Here is a 16,283-nt window from a genome sequence, read left to right on the forward strand (position 1 = left end):
GTGTTAGCATTTGCCTTATGTATTGAGGTGCTCCTTTGTTCGGTGCGTAAATATTTACAATTGTTATATCTTCTTCTTGGATTGAGCCCTTGATCATTATATAGTATCCTTCTATGTCTCTTGTAATAGTCTTTATTTTAAAGTCTGTTTTATCTGATATGAGACTTGCTACTCTAGCTTTCTTTTGATTTCCGTTTGCATGGAATATCTTTTTCCATCCCCTCACTTTTAGTCTGTAAATGTCCCTAGGTCTGAAATGGCTCTCTTGTAGACAACATATATTCAGGTCTTGTTTTTGTATCCATTCAGCTTGTCTATGTCTTTTGGTTGGAGCATTTAGTCCATTTACATTTAAGGTAATTATCGATATGTATGTTCCTAGTACCATTTTCTTAATTGTTTTGGGTTTTTGTAGGTCTTTTCGTTCTCTTTTGTTTCCCTCCTAGAGAAGTTCCTTTAGCATTTTTTGTAAAGCTGGTTTGGTGGTGCTGAATTCTCTTAGCTTTTGCTTGTCTGTAAAGGTTTTAATTTCTCCATCGAATCTGAATGAGATCCTTGCTGGGTAGAGTAATATTGGTTGTAGGTTTTTCCCTTTCATCACTTTAAATATGTCCTGCCACTCCCTTGTGGCTTGCAGAGTTTCTTATGAAAGATCAGCTGTTAACCTTATGGGATTTCCCCTGTATGTTTTTTGTTGCTTTTTCCTTGCTGCTTTTAATATTTTTTCTTGTTTAATTTTTGATAGTTTTATTAATATGTGTCTTGGCATGTTTCTCCTTGGATTTATCCTGTATGGGACTCTCTTCACTTCCTGGACTTTATTGACTATTTCCTTTCCCATATTAGGGAAGTTTTCAACTTATAATCTCTTCAAATATTTTCTCAGTCCCTTTCTTTTTCTCTTCTGCTTCTGGGAGCCCTTTAGTGCAAATGTTGCTGTGTTTAATGTTGTCCCAGATGTCTCTGAGACTGTCCTCAATTCTTTTCTTTCTTTTTTCTTTATTCTGCTCTATGCTAGTTATTGCCACTATTTTATCTTCCAGGTCACTTATCCGTTCTTCTGCCTCAGTTATTCTGCTATTGATTCCTTCTAGAGAATTTTTAATTTCATTTATTGTGTTGTTCATTATTGTTTGTTTGCTCTTTAATTCTTCTTGTCCTTGTTAAACGTTTCTTGTATTTTCTCTATTCTATTTCCAAGATTTTGGATCATCTTTACTATCATTACTCTGAATTCTTTTTCATGTAGACTGCGTATTTCCTCTTCATTGGTTAGGTCTGGTTGGTTTTTACATTGCTCCTTCATCTGTTGTGTGTTTCTCTGTCTTGTCATTTTGCTTAACTTACTGTGTTTGGGGTCTCCTTTTCACAGGCTGCAGGTTCGTAGTTCCCATTGTTTTTGGTGTCTGCCCCCACTGGGTAAGGTTGTTTCAGTGAGTTGTATAGGCTTCCTGGTAGAGGGGACTGGTGCCTGCATTGTGGTGGATGAGGCTGGATCTTGTCTTTCTGTTGGGCTGGATCACGTCTGGTGGTGTGTTTTGGGGTGTCTGTGAATTTAGTATGACTTTAGGCAGCCTCTCTGCTAATGGGTGGGGTTGTGTCCTTGTCTTGCTAGTTGTTTGGCATGGGGTATCCAGCCCTGTGGCTTGCTTTTTGTTGAGTGGAGCTGGGTCTTAGCACTGATACTGAGATCTCTGGGAGATCTCTCGCTGATTGATTTTTCGTGGGGCTGAGAGGTCTCTGATGATCCAGTGTCCTAAACTCGGCTCTCCCACCTCAGAGGCTCAGGCCTGACACCAGGCCAGAGCACCAAGACCCGGTCAGCCACATGGCTGGAGGATGGGCAAGTCAGGAAGGAATCAGGTTTCCGGCCCTTGAACGGTGGCCGACTTGGGATCGCGGCTTCTCAGCTCCACCTCAGCGGCTGGTGTAGCTGCCCTGGGAGCTTCGGGACATTGGTTCTGTAGGGGCCAGTGTGTGCAGAGGCCTTGCACCTGACACATAGGATTGGCTTTCCCAGCACAGAACCACTGCAGGGACACACCTTGGCACTTGTGTGGAGAAGCGCTGCACACAGCACCACTCAAATGTTTGTTCTTATAGTAGACTTTTCTAGTTGATTTCAGTTGGGAAAGTAAGTTGGCTTTTATTACATCCTCATAACCAAGAACAGAAGTCATGCAATATTGTTTTACATTTATGTGGCATCTTCCAAATTACAACCAAGGGATTTTTTTTATTGGTCAACAAACATTTTAAAAATACCCATTGAATAAACATTAGGAGAAATACAAAAATGCCCCACCTTTGACTGTTAGTTCAGCATTGGCACTCCAAAAAACTTCTTCCTTATTCTTTAATCATGGAAGAGCAATTTTAAGTTTAAAAAGTTTTGTGATTCCATGTAAAAAGCAAGATTTTGAAATTATTTAAAATGGAAGCAACTCATTGAATTGTTTCATGGTTTTGTATGCATATATTTGTATGAACAAAAACTAAAGTAAATCTTCAATGATATTCTACGACAAAAAATTAAAATTTAATTTACCACAAATTTTGAAGCATATATTAAGAGATTCCATGTCATAAGAGAGTAAACAGGGAAAAATAATTAGTAGGCTCATTTCATTCATGTATACATATAATTTCTAGATACTGATATAATCTCTCTATTCCCTCTAAAAGAAGCAACATCCTCTTCTAAAGAAATAGACATTATACGATAATTCTACTTTACCATGAAATTCTTCATTGATAAGAAGTTTTTCTTTTCTTTTCTTTTCTGAATGTTTTCCCTCCTAACAGAAATATCTACAGTGGAACACTAAATTTACTTATATTGAAATCATTACCATCATCACATGAATTCTTTGTTATCAAATTTATTGGATTAACAATTGTGTTCTCTTTATATAATACTTAAGGCACATCCCCAGTCTATTGAGAGCTGTTCTATTATAATTATATTGTAGTAGTAGTGCCAGGAACAACCAATTCAGAGCACCTCCTGAATTGTAGTTTCCAATTATGTAATTTTCCAACCGAATTTAATATTAGAATTCAGCAATTGATAACATCATGGAAGCTTTTTCATTTAAAAACTAGAACAATCTCACTCATAAAAGTGAGATTTAGTAATCATACTAAGAGTCATATTCAGTAATCATACTAAGAATGAAAAAATCTGAACTGCCTTAAAAAGGAGCCACCTTTCTGGGAGTGTAACTGAGCAATATTCAATATTAGGAAGCAGGAGCAATGTTTGATATTAGGAAGCATCTTTCTAAGAACGTCATATTAGGAAATACATAGCTACAGTGTGAATGATGAAAGAGGAAAATATAGGAAGACAAAAATATTTTGTCTTATTTTGATAAATATTAATAAGCAGGAACATTCACTAAGAAAAATATCAACTTGAAAATAAATGAGAAAATGCAATGGGTACTTAGGCAAGGGAAGAAAACAGCTAACTTTGTTTGCTGTTAAATACAAAACATAAATATGATGGTGCTGAAGGATAATTTTACAGTACACACATAGCAAATATATGTTATTTCATACAGTAAATCACATTTCTCTTATATTATAGCATTGAGTGACCTCGTGTATCTCTCCTCTTCAAAATGCTGAATTTTTCAAAAACCCTTAGTGTTGCCCCTCAGTCCTGCCCCTAGACACAGGCAAAGAGGGTTCTGCTTTGGGCTCTATACTTTAGAGAATCCACATATTATAAACAAAATAAAAGAACAAATACAGTTACTAAAGAACATGTGGGCACTTCCACACATGGGATCCAGCTCCCAGTGCCAGCAAGATGTGACCTGGAAGTCCAAATATCACTTCTTATTTCTGAAACTGTTCAGGCCCTAGTAAATATTTCTCATATCTTAGTCCATATGTCCATCTGAACGCCAAGATTTGTACATTGTGCATTTGCTGATATCAGAAATAGGGTAATGTTTTCGTTGCGTTGGAGAGGATGTAGGTGATGGCAGTGCTTAGGTAAAAGACAGGCTAATTAATTTTAAAATTCTTTCTCCCAGATAGTATGAACACAGTCGATCCTTTTATTGTTAATTTTTATTTTATATTGGAGTAGAGTTGATTAACAATGTTGTGTTAGTTTCAGTGTATAGCAAAGTGATTCAATTATACATATACATGTATCTATTCTTTTTCAAATTCTCTTTCCATTTAGGTTATTACAGAGTATTGAGCAGCATTCCCTGTGCTATACAGTAGGTCCTTGTTGATTATCTATTTTAAATATAGCAGTGTGTACATGTCAATCTCAAACTCCCAATCTGTCCCTCCCCCCACCCACCCTTCACCCCTGGTAACTATAAATTCATACTCTAAGTCAGTGAATCTGTTTCTGTTTTGTAAATAAGCTCACTTGTATAGTTTTTTTTTTAGATTCTTCATATAAATGATATCATATGATATTTGTCTTTCTCTGTCTGACTTCTTCACTTAGTATGATAATCTCCAGGTCCATCCATTTTGCTTCAAATGGGATTATTTCATACTTTTTAATGGCTAAGTAATATTCCATTGTATATATGTACCATATCTTCTTTACTTATTCATCTGTCAATGGACATTTAAGTTGCTTCCATGCACTGCAATGAGCATTGGGGTGCATATATCCTTTCAAACCATGGTCTTCTCTGGAGTGACCATGAGTGCCCAGGAGTGGGATTGCTGGATCATGTGGTAGCTCTATTTTTAGTTTCATAAGGAACCTCCATACTTTTCTCCATAGTGACTGTACCAATTTATATTCCCACCAACAGTGTAGGAGGTTTCCCTTCACTCCACACCCTCTCCAGCATTTATTGTTTGTAAAGTTTTTGATGGTGGCCATTCTGACTGGTGTGAGGTGATATCTCATTGTAGTTTTGATTTGTATTTCTCTAATAATTAGTGATGTTGAGCATCTTTTCTTGTGCCTCTTGGTCATCTGTATGTCTTCTTTGGAGGAATGTTTATTTAGGTGTTCTGCCCATTTTTGGATTGGGTTGTCTGTTTGTTTGTTTGATATTGAGCTGCATAAGCTGTTTGTATATTTTAGGGATCAATCCCTTGTTGGTCACATCATTTGCAAGTATTTTCTCCCATTCTGTGGGTTGTCTTTTCGTTTTGTTTATGATTTTCTTTGCTGTACAAAAGCTTTGAAGTTCCATTAGGTCCCATTTGCTTATTTCTGTTTTTATTTCCATTACTCTAGGAGACGGATCAAAAAAGATATTGCTGCAATTTATGTCAAAGAGTGTTCTGCCTATGTTTTCCTCTGAGAGTTTTATATTATCTAGTCTTACATTTAGTTTGTTTTGAGTTTTTGAGTTTGTTTTTCTGTAAGGTTTAAGAGAATGTTCTCATTGCATTCTTTTACATGTAGCTGTCCAGTTTTCTCAGCACAACTTATTGAAGAGACTGTCTTTTCTCTATTGTATATTCTTGCCTTCTTTGTCATAGATTAATTGACCATAGGTGTGTGGGTTTATTTCTGGGCCTTCTATCCTATTCCACTTATCTATATTTCTGTTTTTGTGCCACTATCATACTATTTTGATGACTGTAGCTTTGTGATATAATCTGAAATCAGGGAGCCTGATTTCTCCAGCTTGGTTTTTCTTTCTCAGGATTGCTTTGGCTATTCAGGGTCTTTTGTGTCTCCATAAAAATTTTTAAATTTTAAGATTTTTTTTTGTTCCAGTTCAGTGAAAGATGCCATTGGTAATTTAATAGGGATTGCATTGAATCTGTAGATTGACTTGGATAGTATAGTCATTTTGACAATATTGATTCTTCCAATCCAAGAACATGGTATATCTTTCAATTTGTTTCTGTCATTTTCGATTTCTTTCATCAGCCTCTCATAGTTTTCAGGGTACAGGTCTTTTGTCTCCTTAGGTAGGTTTATTCCTAGGTATTTTATTCTTTTTTATTCTTTGTTGTTAGTGTATAGAAATGCAAGAGATTTCTGTGTATTTATCTTGTATCCTGCAGCTTTACTGAATTCATTGATGAACTGTAGTAGTTTTCTGGTAGCATCTTTAGGATTTTCTATGTATAGTATCATGTCATCTGGAAACATTGACATTTTTACTTCTTCTTTTACAGTTTGGATTGCCTTTATTGCTTTTTCTCCTCTGATTGCCGTGGCTAGGACTTCCAAAACTATGTTGAATAAAAGTGGCACGAGTGGACATCCTTGTCTTATTCCTGATCTTAGAGGAAATATTTTCAGCTTTTCACCTTTTAACATGATGTGAGCTGTAGGTTTGTCATATATGGCCTTTATTATGTTGTGGTATGTTCCCTCTGTGCCCACTTTCTGGAGAGATTTTATCATAAATTGGTGTTGAATTTTGTCAAAAGCTTTTTCTGCATCTGTTGAGATGATCATATTATTTATTTATTTATTTATTTATTTATTATTATTTGGCTGAATTGGGTCTTCATTGCTGTACGCAGGCTTTCTCTAGTTGCGGTGAGTTGGGGCTACTCTTCGTTGCAGTGTGCAGGCTTCTCATTTTGGTGGCCTCTCTTGTTTCAGAGCATGGGCTCTAGGTGTGTGGGCTTCAGTAGTTGCAGCATGCGGGCTCCATAGTTGTGGTTCTTGGGCTCTAGAGCGCAGGCTCAGTAGTTGTGGTGCACAGGCTTAGTTCCTCCATGGCATGTGGGATCTTACCAGACCGGGGCTCAAACCCATGTCCCCTGCATTGGCAGGCAGATTATTAACCACTGCACCACCAGGGAAGTCCCAATCATATGATTTTTATTCTTCAATTTGTTGATATGGTGTATCACCCTGATTGATTTGTGGATGTTAAAAAATCCTTGAATCCCTGAGATAAATCCCATTTGATTATGGTGTATGATGTTTTAATGTATTGTTGGATTCAGTTTGTTAGTATTTTGTTGAGGATTTTTGTGTCTATGTTCATCAGATATTGGCCTGTAATTTTCTTTTGTGTGCTATCTTTGTCTGTTTTGGGTATTAAGGTGATGGTGGCCTCATAGAATGAGTTTGGGAGTGTTCCTTCCTCTACAATTTTTTGGGATAGTTTCAGAAGGATAGGTGTTAACTCTTCTCTAAATATTTGGTAGAATTCTCCCATGAAGCTATCGGGTCGTAGACTTTTGTTTGTTGGGAGTTTTAAATCACAGTTTCAACATTTCATTACTTGTGATTGGTCTGTTCATATTTTCTATTTCCTCCTGGTTCAGTCTTGGGAGATTGTACCTTTCTAGGAATTTGTCCATTTCTCCTACATTGTCCATTTTAGTGGCATATAGTTGCTTGTAGTAGTCTCTTATGATCCTTTTGCATTTCTGTGGTGTCCATTGTAACTTCGCCTTTTTCATTTCTAATTCTATTGATCTGAGCCCTCTCTCTCTTTTTCTTGATGAGTCTCACTAAAGGTTTATCAGTTTTGTTTATCTTTTTGAAGAAGCAGCTTTTAGTATCGTTGATCTTTTCTATTGCTTTCTTCATCTCTATTTCACTTATTTCTGCTCTGATCGTTACGATTTCTTTCCTTCTACTAACTTCGGATGTGGTTTGTTATTCCTTCTCTAGTTGCTTTAGGTGTAAGTTTAAGTTGTTTATTTAAATTTTTTCTTGTTTCCTGAGGTAAGATTATATTGCTATAAACTTCCCTCTTAAAACAGCTTTTGCTGCATCCCATAGGTTTTGAATCATTGTTCTTTCATGTTCATTTGTCTCTAGGAATTTTTAAATTTCCTCTTTGATTTCTTCACTGATCCATTGGGTTTTTAGTAGCATATTGTTTAGCCTCCATGTGTATCTTTTTCTTACAGTTTTTTTTTTCTTGTAGTTGATTTCTAATCTTACAGTGTTGTGGTCAGAAAAGATGCTTGATATGATTTCAGTTTTCTTAAATGAACCGAGGCTTGATTTGTGACCCAAGATGTGATCTATCCTGGAGAATGTTCCATGTGCACTTGAGAAGATTGTGTATTCTGCTCCTTTTGGATGGAATGCTTTATAAATATCAATTAAGCCCATCTGGTCTAATGTATCATTTAAGGCCTGTGTTTCCTTATTGATTTCTGTCTGGATGATCTGTCCATTGATGAAAGTTGGTTGTTAAAGTCCCCCACTATTACTGTGTTACTGTAGATTTCTCCTTTTATGGCTGTTAGTATTTGCCTTATATATTGAGGTGCTCCTATGATGGGTGTGTTTATAGTTATAAGTGTTATATCTTCTTCTTGGCTTTATCCTTTGATCATTATGTAGTGTCTCTTGTAACAGTCTTTATTTTAAAGTCTTTTAGTCAATTCTTGAATAATGAAGTATCATTTTCTAGTAGTGTCAAGCATCTGTCCTAACTTTTTTGTGTGTTTCAATTTGTGGTTTTGCAACTAGTCATGAATTAGCAGAGAACTCATATCAGCTGCAGATGGTGGCTGAAGAACAGTTTGTAGTACTCTACAAATCATTTTACTGTTAAATTTAAATATATGTGGAACTAGATATAAAATACATGAAGCATAAAATCCTTTAAATGGCAACTAGGTGAACATCGAACTCTAAAATTGTGAGTAGTGTTACTTTAATCAAAATATTTAATAAAATTTAAGTAAATTTTCAAAACAAATTTTCAAAATAAATGTCAGCTTTATTTAAATAATTTTGTATAAGTTTTTATTTAGATAATTTTAATTTTTAATAGTCTAAAAGAAAAAAGTTTTTAAAAATACATATAAATGCTTTAATGTTTCACTGAAACACAATAAACATTCAAGAAGTACACATAGTGTAGTTCTGTGAATTTTAATAAACTGCACAGCCAAATAGCCAGTATCTAGATGAAGAAAGAGAACACTGTCTGCAACTACGAGTTGCATAATGCTTTCTTCCAATCACTATCCCCTTCCCAAGATTACCATTATTACATCATTACAATCCCTTCATCTTTTACATAGAACATATAATATCAATAATTATGAGAGTAATATTCCCTCATATTCATAGGTGCCACCAGGACTCAAGAGGAGGGGATTATATGGGGCATATGTGCCAGGGAGTGGAAGTCATGGAGAGCATCTTAGAATTTTGCCTACTCTAGTAGGCTATCCATTTTCAGATGCTATCTATTTTATAGAAATATATAATAAATATTTATATTTTAAAGTAAGTTCCTCAAGATCAGACACATAATGGGTCATAAAGCTGAGGCCGGAATGCAAGTATTCTAACACAAGATCCAGTGATCTTTCTAGTATATTAAGCTAGGCTCACCCTGTTAATTGTCTTCCAAATGTCTTTCTGTTTGTCTATTTATTAACACATTTTAAATATGGCAACTGGCACTAACGGTTTTAGGAGTATGGGGATTTCCTTTAAAAAACAATTGTGTAGACCTTCCACATTAGAGAGCTAATACTTTTATTTAATCAGACTGAAGTTAATAATCACAGTTCATACTGAATAACAGATATTGTTAAATAACTCTGCACTTTCAACTACTCAGAGACCCAGAAAATCCAGGTTGGGCACTGCTCTAAATGGCATCTGTCCTGTAGAGTGTAAAATGGATTCACATCTCTTGTTTTAGTCTGAATTCATGTGGCTTTTAGTGTTTGTCCCCCTTGAATTCAAGGATCTCAGATGCTATGCCTCCTCAAAAATAGTTTTTTAGCAATCATGACAAATAATCCTTTCCTATTTAAAATATTATAGGACAATTATCTATAACATTTTATACAAGACACATGGACTGACAGGCTTTCAAAGTGTGGCCTGAGCAGTGTCCTACCTAATGAGGCTCCAGTTGATGAGTATAAGAATGGGTGTTTGCTTACTGCAGAGGTTAGAATCAGATGCTCTAAGTGGCGCTTCCAGCCTCATTCTGCAAGAACCTACCCAACGGGAGACTTGAGGCACTGCCGAGACCACTGGAACCAACTCTTTCATCCCACACAAGTTCCCAGCCATTCTTGTCTGCCAAAAGAAGAAGGTAATAATTGGGGTAGGAGACTGGCAGCCAAGCCCAGAGAATTCATAACAGGTTCACTCTGCCAAGATGCAAAATATGCTGAGATATCTCAGACGCTCCCTGAAGCAGCCTCGGAAAACGCTATTAACTTACTCTCATCTAGAAACCACAACTTCTTCTTGTAGAAAGTCCTGTGGCTGAAGCTGGCAGTGGTTAAGTTTCCACATAGCAACTAGAGTAAATAAATGCAATATTTGCTTTTTTAAAAGTTAACTAAAACTGCTGATTTCCAGCTGCTGGTAGAAAAATATAATTGTCAAGATTTACCTAGGAAAATTGAGATTCTTGTATTTCATGAAATCAATGGTGTTAATCTACTTAAAATTATTAATCAACACACGGAAAGCATCAGAGTAGGCATTAAAGAGAGGTCTTTTTGAAAATAAGTAAAGCATTGTTGAAGCAGTATGGCTCTTCTTCCCATTGATTTCCATTCTCTGCAATAACCAGAGACTTCTAGAGTTGGAAGGAATCTTAGGGATCATTTAGGCCTCCTGTGGACCTTTTTCTGAGCAAGAAAACAAGTTCCAGAGATGTAAGATAACTTACTCAAATTCACAGCGCTAGGTCGTGGTAAATTCAGAGTTAGGGCTTAATCCTGGTATCACCAAATCAGCATCAGGGCATAGGTACTCTGTTTTCAAATAATGTCCTGCCCTCAGTCCAGCTGAGAACCCCACCCTCTGCCCACCATGTGTCCCTTTACACTGAACAGCTAACACTTGAACACTTGAAAGTACTTGTTTTCCTCTGTGGCTCAAACACAACTTCCCTTGTCATCTAAACTCCAGTCCCCCTCTTTCACTCTCTCAGTAGATGCCAAAGTCAAGGTGACATAAAGTTTCTCTTTCCTTAACAAACTGTGTTTTATCAAGAGCAGTCACAGCCCTGCTGATTCTGATGTCAGCAGCTCCAGCACCCTGGGGAACCTTCTGAGCTTCTGCCAAGAACCCTCAAGATCTGTCAAAATTGTATCTCCCTTAGAGCGAGTTCTGAAAACATCCCAGGTCTTCTGAACAAATTTCCCAACAGTTTAATTCCCCACAAGATAACAAGTCTTCCAGATAATTTCTCTGTAGCTCTAGTTCACATTAAATCTTGCCATTACTTCTTGCTTCAATCCCATTGTTTTTCATTTTACATGAACCCTTTTAGTTCTTCCCCTCACTACTATCTAATTATCTTTCTTTCTTTGAGATTCCCACCAGTTTAATATAATGAGGTCCAACTTTTTTCTGCTCTGAAACACCATTGGTCCCAGTGGGAATTCTTAACCTGAGATTTCAGGAGACCTAGCAACTGTTAGAAATTTTATGCAAAACAATTTGTACATGTGCATATTTGCTTTTAATCACAGCTTAATTAGAATCTCAAAAGACTGATGCATAGAAAAAGGTTGAGATTGATTATTCTGTGAAATCAGACCCACACAAGGCACTCACTTCTTGCCTCTGTGACTCTTTTTGTCCCTCTTTCCATTGGTTAAAGACCCTCCCATTCCCCGCTGCCCACACACCTCAAGTACTCATCAGCCTATAGCATGGAATACACATGGCCCTCATTTCTCTGTGGCATATGTAAGCATCAAAAAGGATCACCTGTAGTTTAGCCCGAAACTGTGTGTTAATGATTCACTATAGGATGATTATGACTGAAAGGGACACTCTCTACAGGCCAATACTCTTTGGTTGATAAGTAAAGTCAGGTGATGGATCACAGACTGAACACATTCTCGGAGGAGGCACTATAATACTGCTAAAATTAGAGACCAGAAATAGCTCTCAAATATACATTCATTAGTGTAGAACTACAATGCTCAATGCACAAACTTAAGATGGGATGCGAGGGAGGGGAGGGAGGGAAGGAAGGGAGCCTGGGTTACTCAAAAAAGACTTGCGTTACAGCCATAGGAGTACAGTGCCAAAACTAGCCAGTGAAATAAACGTTCTGCTTTTCTGGTAAAGTATTTCCCAGTTGTGTGCTGTTCTTAGGGAATGATATGCTGGCTATAATTTATACAGTTCTAATTAACTTTCAAAGCAGTTTTCAGAAAGCAGCAAACTGAGGAAAGATTGTATATAAGCTGGAACTTTGCTTATTTATTACTTTGATGAATGTAGAGACAGATACTATATTTCCCCAGTAGAAATTATTATCAACACTGTATCATTATAATATTGAATGACATCCCAGCCAAAGGGCCTCTCTTTATTTACTTCAGAGTGAAAATAAGAAAAGCATGAATAGCCTGTTAATATATCCATGACTGATTAGTTGCCCGGTTTTCAAGAAACCAGTTATGAATATCAGCTTCTGCTGTAACAAAGTGTTCCAAATTTATTTCTCCAGTATAAAACCAATGTAGTGAATCACATGCCTTACACAGACAAATGTCAGAAAATAAAAGTGGTTTCAATACATTGTTATTACTAGAAGAAGAATTTGAACAAACACTCCAAGTTTTGAATGCTTCTGGTAGATGAGAAACTTTGAATCTGTGCAACTCTTTAAATGAGGTTCAAGGTCACCTTACAACAATGGGCTGTAATCGATGTAGTTCTCCACGATGCTACACCGAAATAGCCATTACAGTGACTTTTCACTATGTGTTGCCAAATGCCAGACACTGAACACTGCTATTAGAAGCGAAGTTGGGATCTCAGTAAGTTTTTAAGGAGACCTTGGCATCCATTTTGTGATATTTGGGGCAGAAATTTAACTTTGGGTGTTGTTATCTGACTCTGTCTAGTCAGCAAAATAAATATGCAGTTGACGTATGAAAGATTAAAAAAAAACCTTAATTGGCATTGCATGATTTCTTCTAACAATAAATGGATTTGGATATAGGCTAAATTCAGAGGCCATATTTTGTGCCATTTCAATGGCTACAATTCCATGGTAGGCATGGGAAAAAAGATCTATTTTGCCACTACAGATAGTATCTACCCTGAGCTATTGAGTTACCATGGAATGATGAATATTTCTAAGGCCTTGAGCTTTACTGAACATCTGCTTTTCACAACCACATTTTAAGGGGAAAAAAATCTGAGAGACTGAAAAAACATACAAAATCCCCAGGACGGGAGAATTTTCCTTCTCATCTCTTCCGTAAACCAGGACCAGATTCCAAATTGAAACCACTGATCACATGAGGACATTTTCAAAGGTGTTGCTTTGCATCGGTCTTTTCTGAAGCACAGTTTGGGGGCGAAGGTGAGTATGGTTTGGAGAACACCCTGTAACAATCAGAGTTCCCAAAACAGAACAGCGGGAGGCCAAAGGGACCAGACAAATAAACTCCTCTCCCTCTCTTCAGGGGTCAAGCAGATCCTGTTTCATGTCTAAGATGTACACACTGAGTTCTTAGTCTCTTGCTGTATAAGGTGGTAAAAGAGTTGGAGTCACCTACACAGAAAAATCTGCAGACACAACACTGGCTTTCCGTCAAGTAAAAGATGTGACAGCCAGCCTGCCCTTCCATGGACGAAAAAAGTGCACGCCATCTTACCATAAAGTCAAGGGACTTGCCCCCCTTCACAGATTATGTAACACTTTCCTGAAAAGTGGGGTACACTGCCGATTTCATGTAGTGATGAGATGAAAGCCCGTCCAGTGATTCCTGTAGACATGAGCTGGTCACGTAGCTCTCCTTCACTATGCAGTGAAAAAGAACCCTGCCTGAGTTACCGCTGAAAATATTCTCCCCTTAGATATAAATTTCTTGAGTCACCTATTCTGAAAGGTCTGTCATGTTTTATATGTCCAAGAGATTTCATTGAGCAAAAATGTAATGATCTGAGACAGATACAGCTACCAATATAAAATCAGAGTAACATTCTATTACCTGTTTACTTCATGTTCAGTTAGGAACACAATTATATCTGAATTCTAATATTATAATAGTGATATAGTCATATCAGTTGTGGGATAGTGACTCCCCAAAAAAGTCAAAAGAATGAAGACTCATAGAACTGCTAAAATGGTTTGGTGGCCTTCGGTCTTAGAGAAGAGGGAAAAGATGTTTGCCAGAAGCCTCAGGGCTTTCTCCTCCATCATCGATAGAAAACTGGAACTTTCCCATGAATAGGCAGCCATGTTCTGGGGACTTCCTATTATTTAAAAAATAATAACAGCTCCCTTCCAACCCTTTTATTTCCCATTAAGCGCCACCACATTCCTCTGCTACCTTCACAGCAAAACCTCTAGAAAGAGTTGTCTATAGAGGTTGTCCTGACTATCTCATCTCAGCATCTCTCCTCCACTCTGCACTCACACGTCACTTCCAGCCACGCTGCGGAGGCTGTTCTTGTCACGTCCTCAGGGGTCTTCATGTCGCTGCCGCCTGGTTTTTATCCTTCTCTGTGATTTATGTAAGAGCAAAATGGACATGTATTAAGAATCATTTTGTAGCTATCTTTTCATTGCCTGCTATTTATATGGCAAAAAGAATTGAAAAAAATTTTCAGGGGTTGACTGTATGTTGGACACTGTTATAGACATCAAAAGAATACTAAAAATAATTTTCCCAGTAAGTTTTCTTCTATTTAAAAAGACAAAATAGGGGCACCTACTAAAATATAAGAGCAATTATCAATTATATCCACAAAAGTAAAATGATAAAAACAGTACAGTTAATGTGTGTTCAAGTCAAATAGAATAGAGGATTAAATGGAAGTACAAAGGAAGCCAGTAAGCTCAGGCAGTCTTTCTGAAACAATTAACTTTTGACCAGGACTAGAAGGAGGTAGTAAAAGGGAAGAAAATAAACTCCTTTACTAAACACCTGATATTAAGTTCCAAATAGTATACTATTCTATTTCTATTCAACTGCTTCCCATATTTTCCTCAGGATTCAGCCTAAACAGCTAAAGCCTGTCTATGAATCCTTCCCTGCCTCTGAGCCTCATACCTTCTCTGTTGCTTCCCTGTATATACTGCATCATATTCACCTCGTAATGTGTCTGTCTCCCCCATTGGTCTGTAAGCTCTTTTTCCTCTTTTACCCATAGTGACAACCAAGCAGCAACTGGCTTTTTTTTTTTTTTTTTTTTGGCCGTGCCACACACTATGTGGGGTCTTAATTCCCCAACCAGGGATCAAACCCATGCCCCCTGCAGTGGAAGAGAAGCGCCTTAACCACTGGACCACCAGCGAAGTCCCCCTTTCTAAAAAAAATTTTTTTTTGCAACTGGCATTTAGCAGCTGACCAACAACTGCTTGTTGTATGACTCTTAATGCCCACAACAGCCCTGAGATGAAATCGTTATTAATGATCAATATCCTTATTAATGTTACAGAGAACCCGAGAGGTTAAAGAGATCCTAACTATTACGAAGCTGAATTTATGACTTTATGTCTTTATGTCCAACCCCAAGACTTTGGACCCAAAGCCCAAGCCTAGTTTACTATCCCATGTTGTCATCTCAGCAAGTGTTGCTCGAAAATAGCAGGCAACTAATTCCAGGGATATAGGCGGGAAGTAGTAAATGGAACGTGAGAGTCAGACGTCACATTGATTGTTTAAAGCACAGGGGCCCTATCGAAAAATCATGGAAACCGTTGCTTCTTATGTTTTGCCATAAACATTATGTTCTCTCACTCTCTGCCTTCTCTCTGGGTTACCTCAGTAACCTTCATAAATTCAGTTGTCATCTGTGTACTGATGATTCCAAACCACATACTCTAGTTCAGATTGCTTTCATGAGGCTCTGAACCATATCCGCCGGCCCCTAGACATCTCCCTGGATGCCTCTGTATATAGGCCACTTAACCTGATGGGGAAGCATGAGAGTCTCCATATAAATAAATAAATAAATAAATATATAAACACTCAACAAATGCCGTTTCTTTATTATTAATATCAAAAATATGGAACGCTTCACGAATTTGCATGTCCTCCTTGCGCAGGGGCCATGCTTGTCTCTGTATCGTTCCGATTCTAGTATGTGTGCTGCCGACGCCAGCACTCCGTATATTTTTAAAGCCCATCACATTTCAAAACTTAGACTAGATCAGTGTGTTCCTGAGGAAGTTATTGGGATGCGTGATGCACGTTATAGAAGTCAGTTTTGTTTGTACATAGACACTTAATATGTTACTAAAATCCCACCCTAATTTTTCCCAGCGTAATTTTCAGGACATCTCATGTTCAGCTGTGTGGTCTAATCACATCTAACTACTTATCTTCCCTGACTGTGCCCACACGTCTATGTTCCAGTGCTCCTGCCATGTTGTCTACATAGATGG

At 37.4% G+C, this 16,283-nt stretch overlaps 1 non-coding gene across 1 annotated transcript; it reads right to left on the reverse strand.

Annotated features, from left to right (window-relative positions):
- Positions 1 to 15,899: 15,899 nt before the first annotated feature.
- Positions 15,900 to 16,003, reverse strand: LOC132426396 (U6 spliceosomal RNA). Its single transcript, XR_009519690.1, has one exon. It is a non-coding gene; the product is annotated as a U6 spliceosomal RNA (small nuclear RNA).
- Positions 16,004 to 16,283: the final 280 nt, after the last annotated feature.

The sequence above is a fragment of the Delphinus delphis genome, chromosome 5 (genome assembly GCF_949987515.2).
Source record: "Delphinus delphis chromosome 5, mDelDel1.2, whole genome shotgun sequence".
Taxonomy (NCBI): Eukaryota; Metazoa; Chordata; class Mammalia; order Artiodactyla; family Delphinidae; genus Delphinus; species Delphinus delphis.